Source organism: Taudactylus pleione, unplaced genomic scaffold, assembly GCF_031769625.1.
Source record: "Taudactylus pleione unplaced genomic scaffold, aTauple2 ptg000507l, whole genome shotgun sequence".
In the NCBI taxonomy this organism is placed as follows: domain Eukaryota; kingdom Metazoa; phylum Chordata; class Amphibia; order Anura; family Myobatrachidae; genus Taudactylus; species Taudactylus pleione.
In genome coordinates this window covers 494,011-510,098 of record NW_028284909.1, presented here as the reverse complement: position 1 = coordinate 510,098, position 16,088 = coordinate 494,011, and the positions used below count along the sequence as shown (strand labels likewise).

Genomic DNA, 16,088 nt, shown 5'->3' with positions numbered 1-16,088 from the left:
GGTCGCAGTGTTCCGCAGGTGGAGAAATGTGCGGTGACCCTGTCACCGCCGGAGAATAGACTCCGGGCGCATGCGCCCGGCATCTATTCTCCCTGTCTGCAGCGCTTGGGGGCTGCCCGGCGTGTCCGTAAGTGCCGGGCACGCCCCCAAGAGTGACGAAAAAGGGCCGCATCTTATAGACACGCCCCCTTTTGGACACGCGCGCACAATGGTGCCCTCTCTGGCTCCGGCGCCCTGCCTGCCGCCGAAGCTAGAGTGAACACTACCAATCGCAACTGCGATTATGCACGCAATGGGCCGATTGTTGTGTTCTGCACATGCATCGCAGTGCGCAAAGACTCCACTGCGATCGCAGTGACTATGCAGACCTATCGCAGAGTGCTTGACCGGAAGTAGCGTCTGGGATGGGGTCGGCAAAACGCAGGTGTGTCAGTGCGTTTGAACGCCGTTACAGGGACGTGCATAAATTAGCCACCGCGCTGCCATACGCAGCTTGGGCTTTCACTGCGTGCGATAAGGTTAGCAATTCCTGAGTAAGGTCAGACCTTGTGTAAGTGTGCGTGAGGCTGCCATTGTACTCGATGTTACCGATGGAATCGCAGTCCAAGTATTACGGATGTGTGTAAGGTAAAGTGGATGTCCCTATGTTAGGCTGCGTATGGCATTGCATTTGCAATCATTAGCATATCTTCGTAGTGAGACTGCGTGCGTAATCGCTATTGAGATCCTTACTGAATCAGGTCTCTAGTGCGCCACACATACGATTGAACACAAAGCTTCTAGAGATACCTTTCACCACAATCATCCGACAAAGTGTCCACTAAGACAGCTGCCTATTACAGATATAATACACAGCTCCCATACAGAAATCCCCACATTACAGATGCAATACACAAACGCCAAGAGACGCCCGCACTACAAATATAAAACACAGACCCTCTGCCCATACTACAAGCACAATATATGGTCCGCAAGAATCACCTCCACTCCCCATATGTCATATACAATGCAGGTACTAGTGAATAATACATGGTGTGGGGAGTCCAATACCTACAAGCATGTCACAGGTGTAATGCACAGTGATGTCCACATTATAGATGTAATGCAGTTCTTACGTAGGCCTCATGTTGCTGCGACACTGATGTATGAGACACACGTGTTCTGTACGGCTGACATCCATCCCACAAGCTGATCACAGGCATCAGCAGCCCTGCCTCCATTTCACCCTAATGGGAACCTATATATTCGGTGTTTCACAGTGGTATTTACACAAAAAAATAGCAGTTAAATTGTTAAATGTGTGGAAGACATACATCTGCGCACACTGACAGAGGCAACTAAGAGAGTGCTGTGCCCTGTGTATAGCTATACACAGAGACATCAGCCAGAGAGCTGTACCCGACTATACACCGAGGCATCCGAGAGAGTGCTGTGCTCAGCTATACACAGAGACATCCGAGAGAGTGCTGTGCCCTGCTATACACAGAGACATCAGAGAGAGGGCTGTGCCCGACTATACACTGAGGCATCAGAGAGAGGGCTGTGCCAGGCTATACACAGAGACATAAGAGTGCTGTACCCAGCTATACACTGGAGACTCAACAGAGAGGTGCTCTGCCAGGCTATACACAGAGCATAAGAGAGAGGGCTGAGCCAATCTATACACAGAGACTCATAAGAGAGAGCGCTGTGCCCGGAGAGGGAGAGATAGATAGAAGAGAGAGAGAGAGAGAGACAGAGAGACAGAGACAGAGACAGAGAGAGAGACAGAGAGAGAGAGAGACAGAGAGAGAGAGACAGAGAGAGAGAGACAGAGAGAGAGAGACAGAGAGAGAGAGAGAGAGAGACAGAGAGAGAGAGAGAGACACAGAGAGAGAGAGAGAGAGAGAGAGAGAGAGAGAGATCGATCTGAGAAAGGGATGTACCCAGCTACACACAGAGAGACATCTGAGAAAGAGTTGTGCCTGGCTACACACAGGGACATCTGAGAGAGGGCTGTACCCTGCTATACACAGAGAGACATCTGAGAGAGGGCTGTACCCTGCTATACACAGAGAGACATTGAGAGAGGGCTGTACCCTGCTATACACAGAGAGACATCTGAGAGAGGGCTGTACCCTGCTATACACAGAGAGACATCTGAGAGAGGGCTGTACCCTGCTATACACAGAGAGACATCTGAGAGAGGGCTGTACCCTGCTATACACAGAGAGACATCTGAGAGAGGGCTGTACCCTGCTATACACAGAGAGACATTGAGAGAGGGCTGTACCCTGCTATACACAGAGAGACATCTGAGAGAGGGCTGTACCCTGCTATACACAGAGAGACATCTGAGAGAGGGCTGTACCCTGCTATACACAGAGAGACATCTGAGAGAGGGCTGTACCCTGCTATACACAGAGAGACATCTGAGAGAGGGCTGTACCCTGCTATACACAGAGAGACATCTGAGAGAGAGCTGTACCCTGCTATACACAGAGAGACATCTGAGAGAGAGCTGTGCTGCTGTGCCCGGGGTATTGGTACCTTAGAGTAAGGGCAGTGTTTGTGTATACAGGCAAAGTAACTTTTTATGAGGTATACTGGTAGTGAGACCTAGGGGTAAAAGCTGTGCTTGTGTACACTGATAGAGGTGTACCTGTTACTAAGCTTGTGGTCTCACATGTACATGAGTAAGGTTGTGAATATGCAACTAAAAAGTGCTTAAGATGTAATATATGCAGCTTAGAAAGAATAAAGATAATTACAGGCGAGGGGAGAGGATCTCTCTCAAAGGGTATGTGTAGGTTTAGAGGTGTATAGGCTGCACGTACAAAGGGAAACGTGAATATATGTATGTAATGTATATATATATATATAAGGACACACAAAATGCCTGTGTTACACACTGGAAGGCACGTACGTGTGACGGATTGGTATATGCTGCTAGTTGTATATACAAGCACTGAACAGCCTTGTAGAAGCAGGAGTGGTGTCATTTCTGTGCCTGAAGCAAATGCCAAAAAAATCCCAGAACCAAACCGTCTGGCAGCAGTGGTGAATGGAGGGGATAGCGACCGCTCTCTCTTCCCTGGAGGCACGCTGCAGCACACGCATGGTTAATGTCTCTTTCCCAAGGCCACACACATACTGTGTACACTATACATAGTCACACACACTGTATATGGTATACACACTAAACCTAGCTGGATACACAGTGTGCACACCGATGCGCACACACACACACACACCGTGAGATTGTAGGCAAAATATCTATGAAATAAAGGACAGTAAGCAGAACATAGCGATTAGTGCAGGTATATATACATAATATATATACACCCAAACACACATATACCATCGATACGGACAATGTCATAGTACGAAACAGCTCTGCACATGGATGCAGCACTGCAGGAGTTACATTTAACCCCTTTCAGTGAAGCTGCAAGACACAAGTCAGCAAAATGTATCCCGGTTGCTGTCACATCATGCATTGTACACCTGCAGTCTATTAAGTTCCTATGGAGAATATCCCCTTCAGGTTCCCAGGCACAGTAGAAAGCATCCGCCCACTCTCCCTTCCTGTAAATCCAGATTAAATGCCACCCTGACTCATTCACTGGGCCAGTGTCATGCACCCAGCCTCTTCTTCCACATACATTCAGAGCAGACAGTAAGCCGGTACTCACAGGAGCAGTGATAGATCCCACTTTAGAAGTGACAAATGAACCTTCCCAGGTCTGAAACAGAACAGTCCCAGTTTAGTCCTTTCCAACGGATTATCCCAAATGCAGTGACTGTGGCTTTGCTTTGTTACCCATTAATCCACGCATGCTCCTTAGAAATGATATAATCTGCATAACCCCACCCACCTGCCCTTCTGACTGGCTGGTGCTGCTACAATATGTAAATGTGGCACTCCTAGCCACACCCAGAAGTCTTCTCAGCCCCACCCTCTGCTCTGGCCTCAAATTCCTTCCTTCTGTAACAAAGTATCTGGAATCTGACAAATTCTTCCCCTAAAGTTAGAAGCAACAAAAAGACCGGAAATTAACTGAACAGAAATAAATATTTGGACGCTTTGTTGTTGGGAACAGGTCTCAATTTTTTTTTCATTTTTGAAGAACTAGGACAGAAGCAAACCAAATAGAAAATGAATGTTTTATTGTGACTTTGGGTGGTGTGTACTTACTCACTGCATATTGACCGGGTTCCAAGGACAATGCTCAACATACTTAGGGGAGTATTTATAAATAAGACTGGAGAGAGAGAAAATTGTGAGAGATAAAGCACTAACCAATCAGCTTCTAACTTACATTTTACAAGCTGTGTTTGAAAAATGACAGTTAGGAGCTGATTGGTTAATACTTTTTCTCTCACAATTTTCTCTCTCATCAAGCTTTAGTACATAGACCACTTAGGCTGATCCGGATTCGGATAGATCTCTTTGCATAGACACTAATAGCTAGTTTCAGCATACAGAGCATGCGCACAGTGCATGTTTGCATAGGTCTGATTCAGATGGGTCTTTGCGTGAAATTGGCGTTGCGGGGCAGGAACTGGGCAGTGACAATGCGATCGCACTAGACTGTTCTGCGGAAGCATGACGAGTGTGTTATGGGCGTGTATCTAAAGCTCCATGCTAGTCGTGCTCACGGGGTAGGGACACATTTCTTGCATCCAGCAGGGGACTGCTGCACGTACTGATACTAATGATGACCATTGCGACCGTGGATGGAAAAATAGTGGCGTAACCAGACTTTAATGTGCCCTGTGTAGCCTCGCCCTTTTGCGCATGACATAATGACGTTGTGCATGGGGGGTGCGAGGCCAGCCAGCACTTGGAAGCACAACAGTGCACAGAGTACCTAGAAGTCGCTCCGTATACACAGTAGGGTACCTACCTGCAGCAGCAGCATTACCGGCTGCAGGGCTCAGTTCTAGGCACACTGCTAGCCAGAAGCAAGGGCCATGGGGCAGAGGCACTGCCGTCTTTGGCGGCACCGGTCGCACACCCCTAGTTACAGCCCTGGCCGTCCAGCTCGAAGCTGCATGGATCTTAGCATTAGACCTACGGAAACTGGCATTAACATACGGTAGTAAATCTGGCAAGCACAGCCTGTGTCCGACTGTCGCACTGAATAACAGAAAAAAATAATACTTAATTGGGATAGTACAGAGGACACATAATAACATCTATTTATATACAGAATTGACTGAAGGGCTCTACAAATATGAACAAACACTGCATTAAAACAGACCAGAGTAAAATATATGAGGGGTCCTTGCTTGCATGCTGAAGTCCTATAGCAGAATAGGAGCTTGCCACATGAGGACAAATGCCATGGGATGAGCATTGCTCCAGCCAGACTGCAGTGGGGAGAAAAGTGTTCAATAGGGTTACATGACCCAGTCACACAGGGAAGTCAGTAACTTATTTCAGCATAGAAATAGAATAACTGTAAAGCTGGGTGCACACTGAGCGATGTCTGTGTTCCCATCTAATATGTCAGCTCAACAGGGAAGGAACTTCAGGGGAACTAGAGAGTTTGGAGGCATGGGGAAATTCATCCTGTACAAGGGAGGAAATTCCACTAAGTGGGTGCAGCCCGAAAAAAGTCCTGTACTTGGGAATGGGAGGAAGTAATATGGGAGGATGAAAGGCAGACGTCTTGGGCAGGCTGGCGGGGATGGGACGAGTGAACAGATGTACTGCATGCAGGTTTGTTAATGGCTTTGTATGTTAGGACACTTATGGGTCTTATTCATCAATACATAATTATCACTCGCTACAAGTTTATACAACCTTTCGGAGGCATTCATCATGTCTCATTGCCTAAAGTGTCACTTCCAAAAAGCTGCTCTATCTGCGGTGTCAGCTTTTTGGAATTGTGACACTTTTCCCCTGCAGCTGAGGTGTCCATAAGGATTCCCTCAAACTGCGCATGTGTCATCGTCGCTGCCATCTCCCCCGTCGCTGTCTGTAACCACAGACCACCGCCCCCCCCCCCCCCCCGCCAATGTCTATCCCATGCCCCTAACCGTTGGTGTCTTCCCCTCTGCATCCTCTCACCTGTCTCTTTGCAGTGTCGGCGTGGAGCCTGGATGGGAGGGAGCAACTGAGGTGAGTCGGAGGCAGTGTGGGGGGACAAGGGGCTACAGGGCCACCAAAGCTCTCAGCTCCCAGACTTCTACAGATACAGTAGAGAAGGATCTGAACAGATCCCTCTATGGCTGCAGAGGCTGCTGTGTAAATCTTCACAGGCTATCGTGTAAATGGCAGCCTGTGAAGATTATCGGGGTCTGTATGCCATCTCAGGATGGCGTACAGTAACACCACCAAGTTACGAAAAAATGCTTTTTAGGAACTGGATGAATGCCCTGACACTCAATTTATACAAAAGTATGTGAAAGTGTTTAGTTTTCACCTGCTTTTATATAGTCTAAGGAATGATGAATATACCCCACATTCTTGATTTCAAATACATAAAGCCAATGTAAGGACTGGCAGAGCAGTAGAACGTTTTTCCCAGAAAATGAATCTAGTTGCTGCTTTCAACTAATCCTCCCTTCTTGCACCATATCCCTCCCCCCCTTGGTGCCTAAACCTAACCGTTTCTCTCTTAGTGCCTAAACCTAACCATTTCCCTCTTAGTGCCTAACCATCTCCCCCCCCACCCCAAGTGGTGCCTGAACCCAACCCTCTCCCCCCGCGGCAAACAGCTAAGACGCCCCGGTGTACTTTCATTCGGGATTGTGGCTGTCGAGACTCCAGTGTCATCATATAGACTGGCGTCAGTATTTCCACACCTATTTTTAGTCCTGGGTTGGGCCTTTGACGGCCTGCATCCCTTCCGCCAGCATACTTATTACATCCCGGTATGTATGAAAAATAGAAAACTTACATGTCCATGATACTTTTATAAATGTGCCCAACTGTTCTCAAGAAGGACAAGAGACTGCCTTACTAACACTACTTATTTATATAATAAATATATATATATATATATATATATATATATATATATATACATACATACATACATACATACATACACACACACACACACACACACATATATATATATACACATACAGTCAGGTCCATAAATATTGGGACATTGACAGAATTTTCATATTTTGGCCTCTATTCACCACCACAATGGCTTTGAAATGAAACAAACAAGATGTGATTTAACTGCAGACTTTCAGATTTAATTTGAGGGTAATTACATCCAAATCAGGTGAACGGTGTAGGAATTACAACGGTTTCTATATGTGCCTCCCACTTTTTAAGGGGCCAAAAGTAATGGGACAAACTAAACAATCCTAAATCTAACTTTCACTTTTTAATACTTTGTTGCAAATCCTTTGCAGACAATTACAGCCTGAAGTCTGGAACGCATAGACATCACCAGACACTGGGTTTCATCCCTGGTGATGCTCTGCCAGGCCTCTACTGCAAATGTCTTCAGTTCCTGCTTGTTCTTGGGGCATTTTCCCTTCAGTTTTGTCTTCATCAAGTGAAATGCATGCTCAATCGGATTCAGGTCAGGGGATTGACTTGGCCATTGCATTACATTCCACTTTTTAGCCTCACAAAAACTCTTTGGTTGCTTTTGCAGTATGCTTCGGGTCATTGTCCATCTGCACTGTGAAGAGCTGTCCAATGAGTTCTGAAGCATTTGACTGAATATGAGCATATAATATTGCCCGAAACACCTCAGAATTCATTCTGCTGCTTTTGTCAGCAGTCACATCATCAATAAATACAAGGGAACCAGTTCCATTGGCAGCCATACATGCCCACGCTATGACACTACCACCACCATGCTTCACTGATGAGGTGGTATGTTTTGGATCATGAGCAGTTCCTTTCCTTCTCTTCTCTTCCCATCACTCTGGTACAAGTTGATCTTTGTCTCATTTGTCAATAGGATATTGTTCCAGAACTGTAATGGCTTTTTTAGATGTTGTTTGGCAAACTCTAATCTGGTCTTCCTGTTTTTGTGGCTCACCAATGGTTTGCATCTTGTGGTGAACCCTCTATATTCACTCTTGTGAAGCTTCTCTTGATTGTTGACTTTGACACATATACATCTACCTCCTGGAGAGTGTTCTTGATTTGGCCAACTGTTGTGAAGGGGTTTTTCTTCACCAGGGAAATAATTCTTTTGTCATCCACCACAGTTGTTTTCCGTGGTCTTCCGGGTCTTTTGGTGTTGCTGAGCTCTCCAATGCGTTCTTTCTTTTTAAGAATGTTCCAAACAGTTGATTTGGCCACACCTAATGTTTTTGCTATCTCTCTGATGGGTTTGTTTTGATTTTTCAGCCTAATGATGGCTTGCTTCACTGATAGTGACAGCGCTTTGGATCTCATATTGAGAGTTGACAGCAACTGATTCCAAATGCAAATGTCACACATAGAATCAACTCCAGACCTTTCACCTGCTTAATTTATAATGAAATAATGAGGGAATAGCCCACATCTGTCCATGAAATAGCTTTTGAGTTGATAGTCCCATTACTTTTGGCCCCTTAAAAAGTGGGAGGCACATATTGAAACTGTTGTAATTCCTACACCGTTCACCCGATTTGGATGTAATTACCCTCAAATTAAATCTGAAAGTCTGCAGTTAAAGCACATATTGTTTGTTTCATTTCAAAACCATTGTGGTGGTGAATAGAGGCCAAAATCTGAAAATTCTGTCAATGTCACCATATTTATGGACCTGACTGTATGTACTGTGTATATGTATATATATATATATATATATATATATATATATATATATATATATATATATATATATACACATACATACATATATATATATATATATATATATATATATACATACATACATACATACACACACACACACACACACACATATACATACATATATATACACACACACACACACATGATATACAACACATCATCGGCATATAGATATATTTGCAGGCACCAGGGACCCAATTCATTACGGATTGCTATTGCGATCGCAGCTGTGATTACGCACGCAGGTCTGCTGCGAAAATATGGTAATGAATGTGATCGCAAAGCTATTATAGAGACGCCCAAAGCCAGCATAGAGACGCCCACTACCGCTTGCACACATCCATATTAACTCACAGTCCTGCGTTCAAGTAACATCGGCCCCTCACACACAATTACAACAGGTCTGACCTCAGAAATTGCTAATCTCATTGCACGCAGTGAGTACACAAGCGGCGTATGCAGTCGCAGTGGCTAATTTCTGCACGCCCTTGTAACGGTGTTCAAACGGACAGGCACGCCTGCGTTTCTCAGACCACTCCCCCGTCACCACCCCAAAGCGATCCCGTCCCTCCGTGTAGGTGAACGCAGAGCGATCGCAATGCTAACTCGCGCACTGTGATGCATACGCATGTGCAGTACGCAACAATCGTCCGTCTGTGTACGCTATCGCAATAGTGATCTATGCCGAACCAGGCCCTATATTTGCACTATTTATATTATCACCTGTTCATGAGTGTGATGTAAGCATACAATGAATTAGATTTTCATGATAACAAATGCAAAGGTCTCTTGTCAAAGACGATGTTGCTATTGAAGGTGTCGTATTGCATACTGTAATTGTTAGAAAGTTCCCATCGGCGCAGCTAAAGCTGGCTACAAACATTCAGATCCAGCCTTTGGCCAGATTGGACCTATAACCAAATATTACCCAATGTGACCACAGATGGGCAGCCAAATAGAACAGATATGACTGTATAGCATGGATGGGGGGGGACTTTGCTGTGGGGCTCTATTAGTGCATCTCACTGTTCACTGCACATGCTGGGCCTGATTCAGAGACGGACGCTCTGAACGAGCACTCGCTCTGAATCAGGGCGTTTTTTTATTTTATTTTGTGTTCGGCCTCCTGGCCGCTCGCATAGCTGTGGGTGACCACCCACAGCTATTGCGAACGGCCAGGTTGATGGTCGCGATGGTCAAGACCATCGCGACTTGCGATGAGACCCTTGTGGTAGGGTCTCGTGGCCGCAAGACCCAGAGAGCTTCTGGCTCTAACAGAGCCGGAAGCTCTCCCACTGACATCACTGGTGATGTCAGTGGGGCCGCCCCCAAACGGCAGGCGTTCCTTCTGGAATGCCTCTGTTTGGCCAGCCACCCCCCCTGCCCGCCTACCAAATGGGGCGAGCTGTCAATCACCATCGACAGCTTGCCCCTTTGGTGAGAGACCCGGAGCGACGGAGCACCTGACGCTAGCCAGGTCTCGCGCATGCGCACGGTGGAGCTGGCTCCATCGTGCGCATGCCCAGTGGGCAAACTTCGACCCAGTTGCGAGCGCTCAGCGCTTGTGACCAGGTCTGAATCAGGCCCACTGTACACAGCAAATGCGGTCACCAGCCAACAGCATTTACATCCAGGACTGATCTAAAAGATCCAACCATTCTCTGCCCTCTTTGGTGGAGCACCACAAACACACAATTTCAAAGTTGTGCCTATATATATTGATTTGGTTTTCCAATTCTGTCTTTTCATATCAAACTGGCCAAAGATTATATTGTGACAGCCCAATCCTGGCAGATGATAAATGGCATGGCAGGTTCTAAAAATCAGGTTGATCCTCCTCTATCAGTGTTTGGGTCATCAGTGAAGTGGAGACAGAAGACCCGATTTAACTCCTGAACAGAGCAAGGGAATAGCGGAATCTGCCCTTCCCCCCTACCTATGTGGGCGCACTGACTCTAGAACCAGCTCATGAGGAACTGGTATAAGTGCTGCATTCAAGGGAACAGTTATGGCCACAGGAGCCTAAGTGACTGCAATGTAGTTGGGTACTGTATAGGGTTCCCCTTATGTGCCTATATTATACTGACTTACAGTGAATTTAGCTGCTAGGGAACAGTCTTGTGTCCGTTAGAACAAGAAACGGGTGTTTAAAATTTTTGCGCATTATTTTGGCAAGAAGCAAATGAATTATTGATGGGGATGAGCTGGTGAGCGCCTGCACACGTCTTCCATTATTAGAGCAATACTTTTTAGTTCTGCACGAGACATTACCAATAAGGACAGTATGCTTCAACTTTCTAAAATGACCGTCTCCTACCTTGCAATGTTTTAGATGTACTTTGAAAAAGACTCCTCTGCAGGAAAGTCAATAAAAATATGTTCTTAGCCTCCCTACTCATAAGTACTGTAAGCATACACCATTACTCCCTACATCACATGATGGAGATGATGCAGAGATGGACGTACACCAGTTGGCAGTGCGTAACTTGAATGTTTGCGCACTGCCTAAGAACTGAGGACCTTATTCAGAGGCGGTCGCTCGGGAGCGATCGGTCGCACCCAAAGTGATCGAGAATATGCAAAACGAGTGCTCAGTCGCAACGCACATCGTAAGCGCGGAAACACCCACAACAACGAAAGCACACCTCCTATCTCTACGGGCTAATTCAGAGTCGGTCGCAGGCAGCAACCTACATCAGCACGATTAACACCTGTTACAGTGTTAATTGCCTACAGACATCGGTTGAGGCAGAAACCATCGCCTGCACTCGCAATGCTTAAGGTAGACCCTGGGCTACCTTTAGCACTACGAGCAGTAGCATCGTTATTGCAACGAGATGACGTGTGTGATGACTCGCTCAGTAATATATGCACGCCCTTAAAACGCCCTTTTTAAGGTCAACCACGCCTGCATTCGCGCCACCACACCCCCGTTCACAAGCACCTTCCCCTGTAACCACCCACAAACGGCACGAAATGTCAATCACAGCTACGACCTCGTAGTGACTAGCGAGCAAGAGGATTGCGGTCGGAAAGACAGGCTTGCCAACGCGCACTGCCATGTGTGCACATGCGCAGTTGAAAAAAACATCGCTCGCTACGTCCAATCGCTCCGTGCGACCGCTTCTGAACGAGGTCCTGAGTGCACGCAAGTCCAGGTAATGTAATCGTACACATTTCATTTGCATCTACACTTATGACTTAAGAGGTGTAACTGGGCTGTAACAAGGCCTTAGGCATAGCTCAGTGAGGGCGTGTCACTGGAACGGTGAGCTATGCAGAGACAGAAGCCAGAATGCCCATGACTGGAGGAGTAGCTTTTGCAGCTAGTATAGAGCAGGTTCGCCCTGATAATGAAGATACCTGGTAGTAAACAAAGCATACACACACACTGGAGACGGGCACATAATCAGATGCAGTTTAGGAGACTCCAGTCCTGGGCTCATACAGAGAGGGTGGCCTGGTTGGCAGCGGCAATGAATACCCAGACAGCAGGCCCCTTACAGGGAGAAGGAGCAGCAGTGCACCGGTATAGGAAATATGGAGCCAGCCGCGAGCCAATCCCAGCTCGCGGGAACAGCAGACAATCAGGAGCGGCTGACGTTCTGCGAGCTGTGACTGGCGCTCGGCCGGCACCATATTTCAAATGCCGCTGCCACGTTGCGCCGATGCTCCTTCTCCCTGCCGCCTGTGTATTCCTTGCCGGGCCCCCTCTCTCTCAGAAAATGCAGGAGCCTGTGTTTGTTTTTAAGAAATAAACCGGTATGCTGAGCCTGCCCTGTGCCCCCCCCAGTCCAGCAAGCCTTCTAGTACAGTAAGCCTGCCTTCCCTGCACCCTGCCCCAGTCCAGTCAGCCTTCCCTGCCCCAGTCCAGCCAGTCTTCCCTGCCCCAGTCCAGCCAGCCTTCCCTGCGCCCTACCACTAGTCCGGCCAGCCAGCCTTCCCTGCGCCCTACCACTAGTCCAGCCAGCCAGCCTTCCCTGCGCCCTACCACTAATCCAGCCAGCCTGTCTTCCCTGCGCCCTACCACTAGTCCAGCCAGCCAGCCTTCCCTGTGCCCTACCACTAGTCCAGCCAGCCTGTCTTCCCTGCGCCCTACCACTAGTCCAGACAGCCAGCCTTCCCTGCGCCCTACCACTAGTCCAGCCAGCCACCCTTCCCTACGCCCTACCACTAGTCCAGACAGCCAGCCTTCCCTGCGCCCTACCACTAGTCCAGCCAGCCAGCCTTCCCTGCGCCCTACCACTAGTCCAGCCAGCCAGCCTTCCCTGCGCCCTACCACTAGTCCAGCCAGCCAGCCTTCCCTGCGCCCTACCACTAGTCCAGCCAGCCACCCTTCCCTACGCCCTACCACTAGTCCAGACAGCCAGCCTTCCCTGCGCCCTACCACTAGTCCAGCCAGCCAGCCTTCCCTGCGCCCTACCACTAGTCCAGCCAGCCAGCCTTCCCTGCGCCCTACCACTAGTCCAGCCAGCCAGCCTTCCCTGCGCCCTACCACTAGTCCAGCCAGCCAGCCTTCCCTGCGCCCTACCACTAGTCCAGCCAGCCAGCCTTCCCTGCGCCCTACCACTAGTCCAGCCAGCCAGCCTTCCCTGCGCCCTACCACTAGTCCAGCCAGCCAGCCTTCCCTGCGCCCTACCACTAGTCCAGCCAGCCAGCCTTCCCTGCGCCCTACCACTAGTCCAGCCAGCCAGCCTTCCCTGCGCCCTACCACTAGTCCAGCCAGCCTGTCTTCCCTGCCCTGCCCCAGTCCAGCCAGTCTGCCCTGCCCCAGTCCAGACAGCCTGTTTTCCCTGCACCACCCCTAGTCCAGCCATCCAGCCTGCCTGCCCTGGCCCTCGCCCAGTCCAGCTGGCTTTCCATACCCTTGCCCCACTCCCCCTAGTCCAACCAGCCTTCCCTAACAACTGCGCTCACAGCCAAAACTTTGAGAATTTTTAAACTGGTTTATGCACCGATTGATGTCACACCCCTTAAATAGGTCCACCCACATTATCCACAGCTCCACCCACCTCTCCTGCATACCTCCGGGGTGGAGTCCTACCTATTTTGTCAGCATCGGGCCCCCTAATTAATGATGGTAGCCCTAACAGTCTCATTACACTGCTTTCTACCACTATCTCCATATGCAAACGTATATGCAGGAACGCAGACTGTGTAAAGTGTCCATTCAGTTTCCAGGGAGAGAAAAGAAAACTGCAATTCACTCTGTGGAGTCAGACGGTCAACTTTCAGTCAACTCCCTGGTATTGGTTTGGAATGGCTCTAAAAGACTGCATGTACGGAATATTCAATTTCACACTGTTCTACAGTAAGAACCCCATGGAAGAAACCTGCAGCGCCATCTGGTGGCTGTGTTCTCTACTCGTATATGAACATTTCATGCATCCAAGTCAGATCTGCACCTTAAAACTATACAGCACAATGCCATTGCTGAACTAACATTACAAAGAGTTGTGAGTTGCTGCCCTCAACAAAACTAGCTCTACAGCACTTCCTTTTTACCCCTTACCCTTCTAAGCCTCTAACCTCGTCAACATGGAAAACTTTCCGAAGAGGAGCCACGCAGGCTCAGCTGGCCCTGCCCTACAATTAAAATCACCAGGCAGCATTCCTCTGTCCTTAGTCTGATGCAAGTGCAATGACTAAATCAGAACTCTCTCCAACCACCACATGAAACTACCACCCAAACAAACTCAGTCTTGTACAAGGGTAGTAGATGGCTTTTATTTGGGCACTATAATAGTGCCCCAGGAATCATCCCTCTGTAACGGTTGTCCACCTACGGGACTGGTCACACTAACTGCTGCAGCACAGGTCCCTAAAAGGTCAAACATACTGCATCTGTCATGCTGTCTCCTGATAGTCAGCAATAGATCTAGGGCCCGATTCATTACGGATTGCAACTGCGATTACAAAAAAAAAAAATGCTGACAATGGATCTTTCAATGTACAGTGAACCCACACTCTTACTAAACGTGTGTACCCAGCGATGCGACACCCAACCCCCCCTGCCGATATATCGGGTGGTCCGTACACACTGGGCAAAATCTGTGCCCGACACGCTCGATCTGCATGCCCCCGCCGCATGGCCCTGCATGGGATCGTCAGCCGCATCGCCTGAGTTGACTGCATGTACAGTACACAAGATCAGGCGATGCAGCAGACGACACCAGAGGAGCGCGCAATACACAATATAGGGCATACACACTGGACGATTTTAACGATTTGCTGCTCCGATGCGTCGTAATCAGCCAAATCTTTAACAAAATAGTCTAGTGTGTAGGGCCCATTAGATCATGTGTCGACATTATAGCGGTTGACGTCCCTAATGGCAACATTATGCCAGTGTGTGTCGACATTTTGAACATGTCGACAATATGATGCTGACATTCTGAATGTCGATGTGATGACTACATACCAAATTAAAACGCAATCATATTTTGTATGATGAAAAAGTGAGAGAGGGGCTTTTTAAAGCTGGTTTTGCCTTTAAAATGATTGCGCTTTAAAAACACGGAAAGACTCGCAAGAATTTCTGCAGCGGCGCCAGCTTGCACATTATTACATAGGCCCCATAATCTGGGAATATTTCCATTGTCAAGGATAATAAAGAGGAGTCCAGTGAGGATACTGGGAGCCGCTGCATAAATAGATCTCTGTTACAGCAGCCTGCTGCAGGAGGCGTCTGAGGACAAAATAAGCCCACTGCTGGCATTGCAGAACCGAGTGCCGAGTCCAAAGACGCAGCATGGAATCACAATTGCGACAATCGATCACGGCATTGGCCATATGCGTAAGCTTAGGGTTACTCAAAAATAGCTCTCATCTCCGTAGCTGTTTTGGGAAACGGTCCCCAACGCCGCCCCCCAAATGGCTACATCATGTCCATCATGCCGCGGCACAAGATCTGCACCTGCGCCTTACAGATCCTGCGCGTGCGCAGATCAAACGCCATCATAGATTTACACAATCCCATCGGGTTTGTGTACATCCATGAATTAGCCCCATAGAGCGCAGTAGGTGGATTGGAAAAGTCAGACTTACCGATTACGGTCACTGCGAGGAGGATACCAGAGCATAGAACATCCGCATCTTCACAGCAAACAGACGGCGTCTGCCCTAAGACAAAGGGGAGATTGATGAACTGATCCGTGAAACCAGGGACAGCAAACTAGATGTTTCCACATTAAAATGAAGAGTACAATCTCAGGATTAGACATTAATATTACAATACGCGACTAGCTCTAATGCTCAGTCTTTCCACTATTCAGGTTTTTAATATGGAAATGACGGAGCTCAGTAGCTCTGTCTGCAG

At 48.0% G+C, this 16,088-nt stretch overlaps 1 protein-coding gene across 2 annotated transcripts in view; it reads right to left on the bottom strand.

Annotated features, from left to right (window-relative positions):
* NUMBL (NUMB like endocytic adaptor protein) overlaps nt 1–15,881 on the bottom strand; it is a 115,667-nt gene extending 99,786 nt beyond the window's left edge. Inside the window, exon 1 of one of the 2 annotated variants that reach the window (XM_088450117.1) lies at nt 15,818–15,881. The gene's annotated coding sequence lies outside the window, so the exon portion shown is untranslated. The remainder of the gene's footprint in view (nt 1–15,817) is intronic. The other variant, XM_088450118.1, reaches the window with a different exon arrangement.
* Between the last annotated feature and the right edge of the window lie 207 nt (nt 15,882–16,088).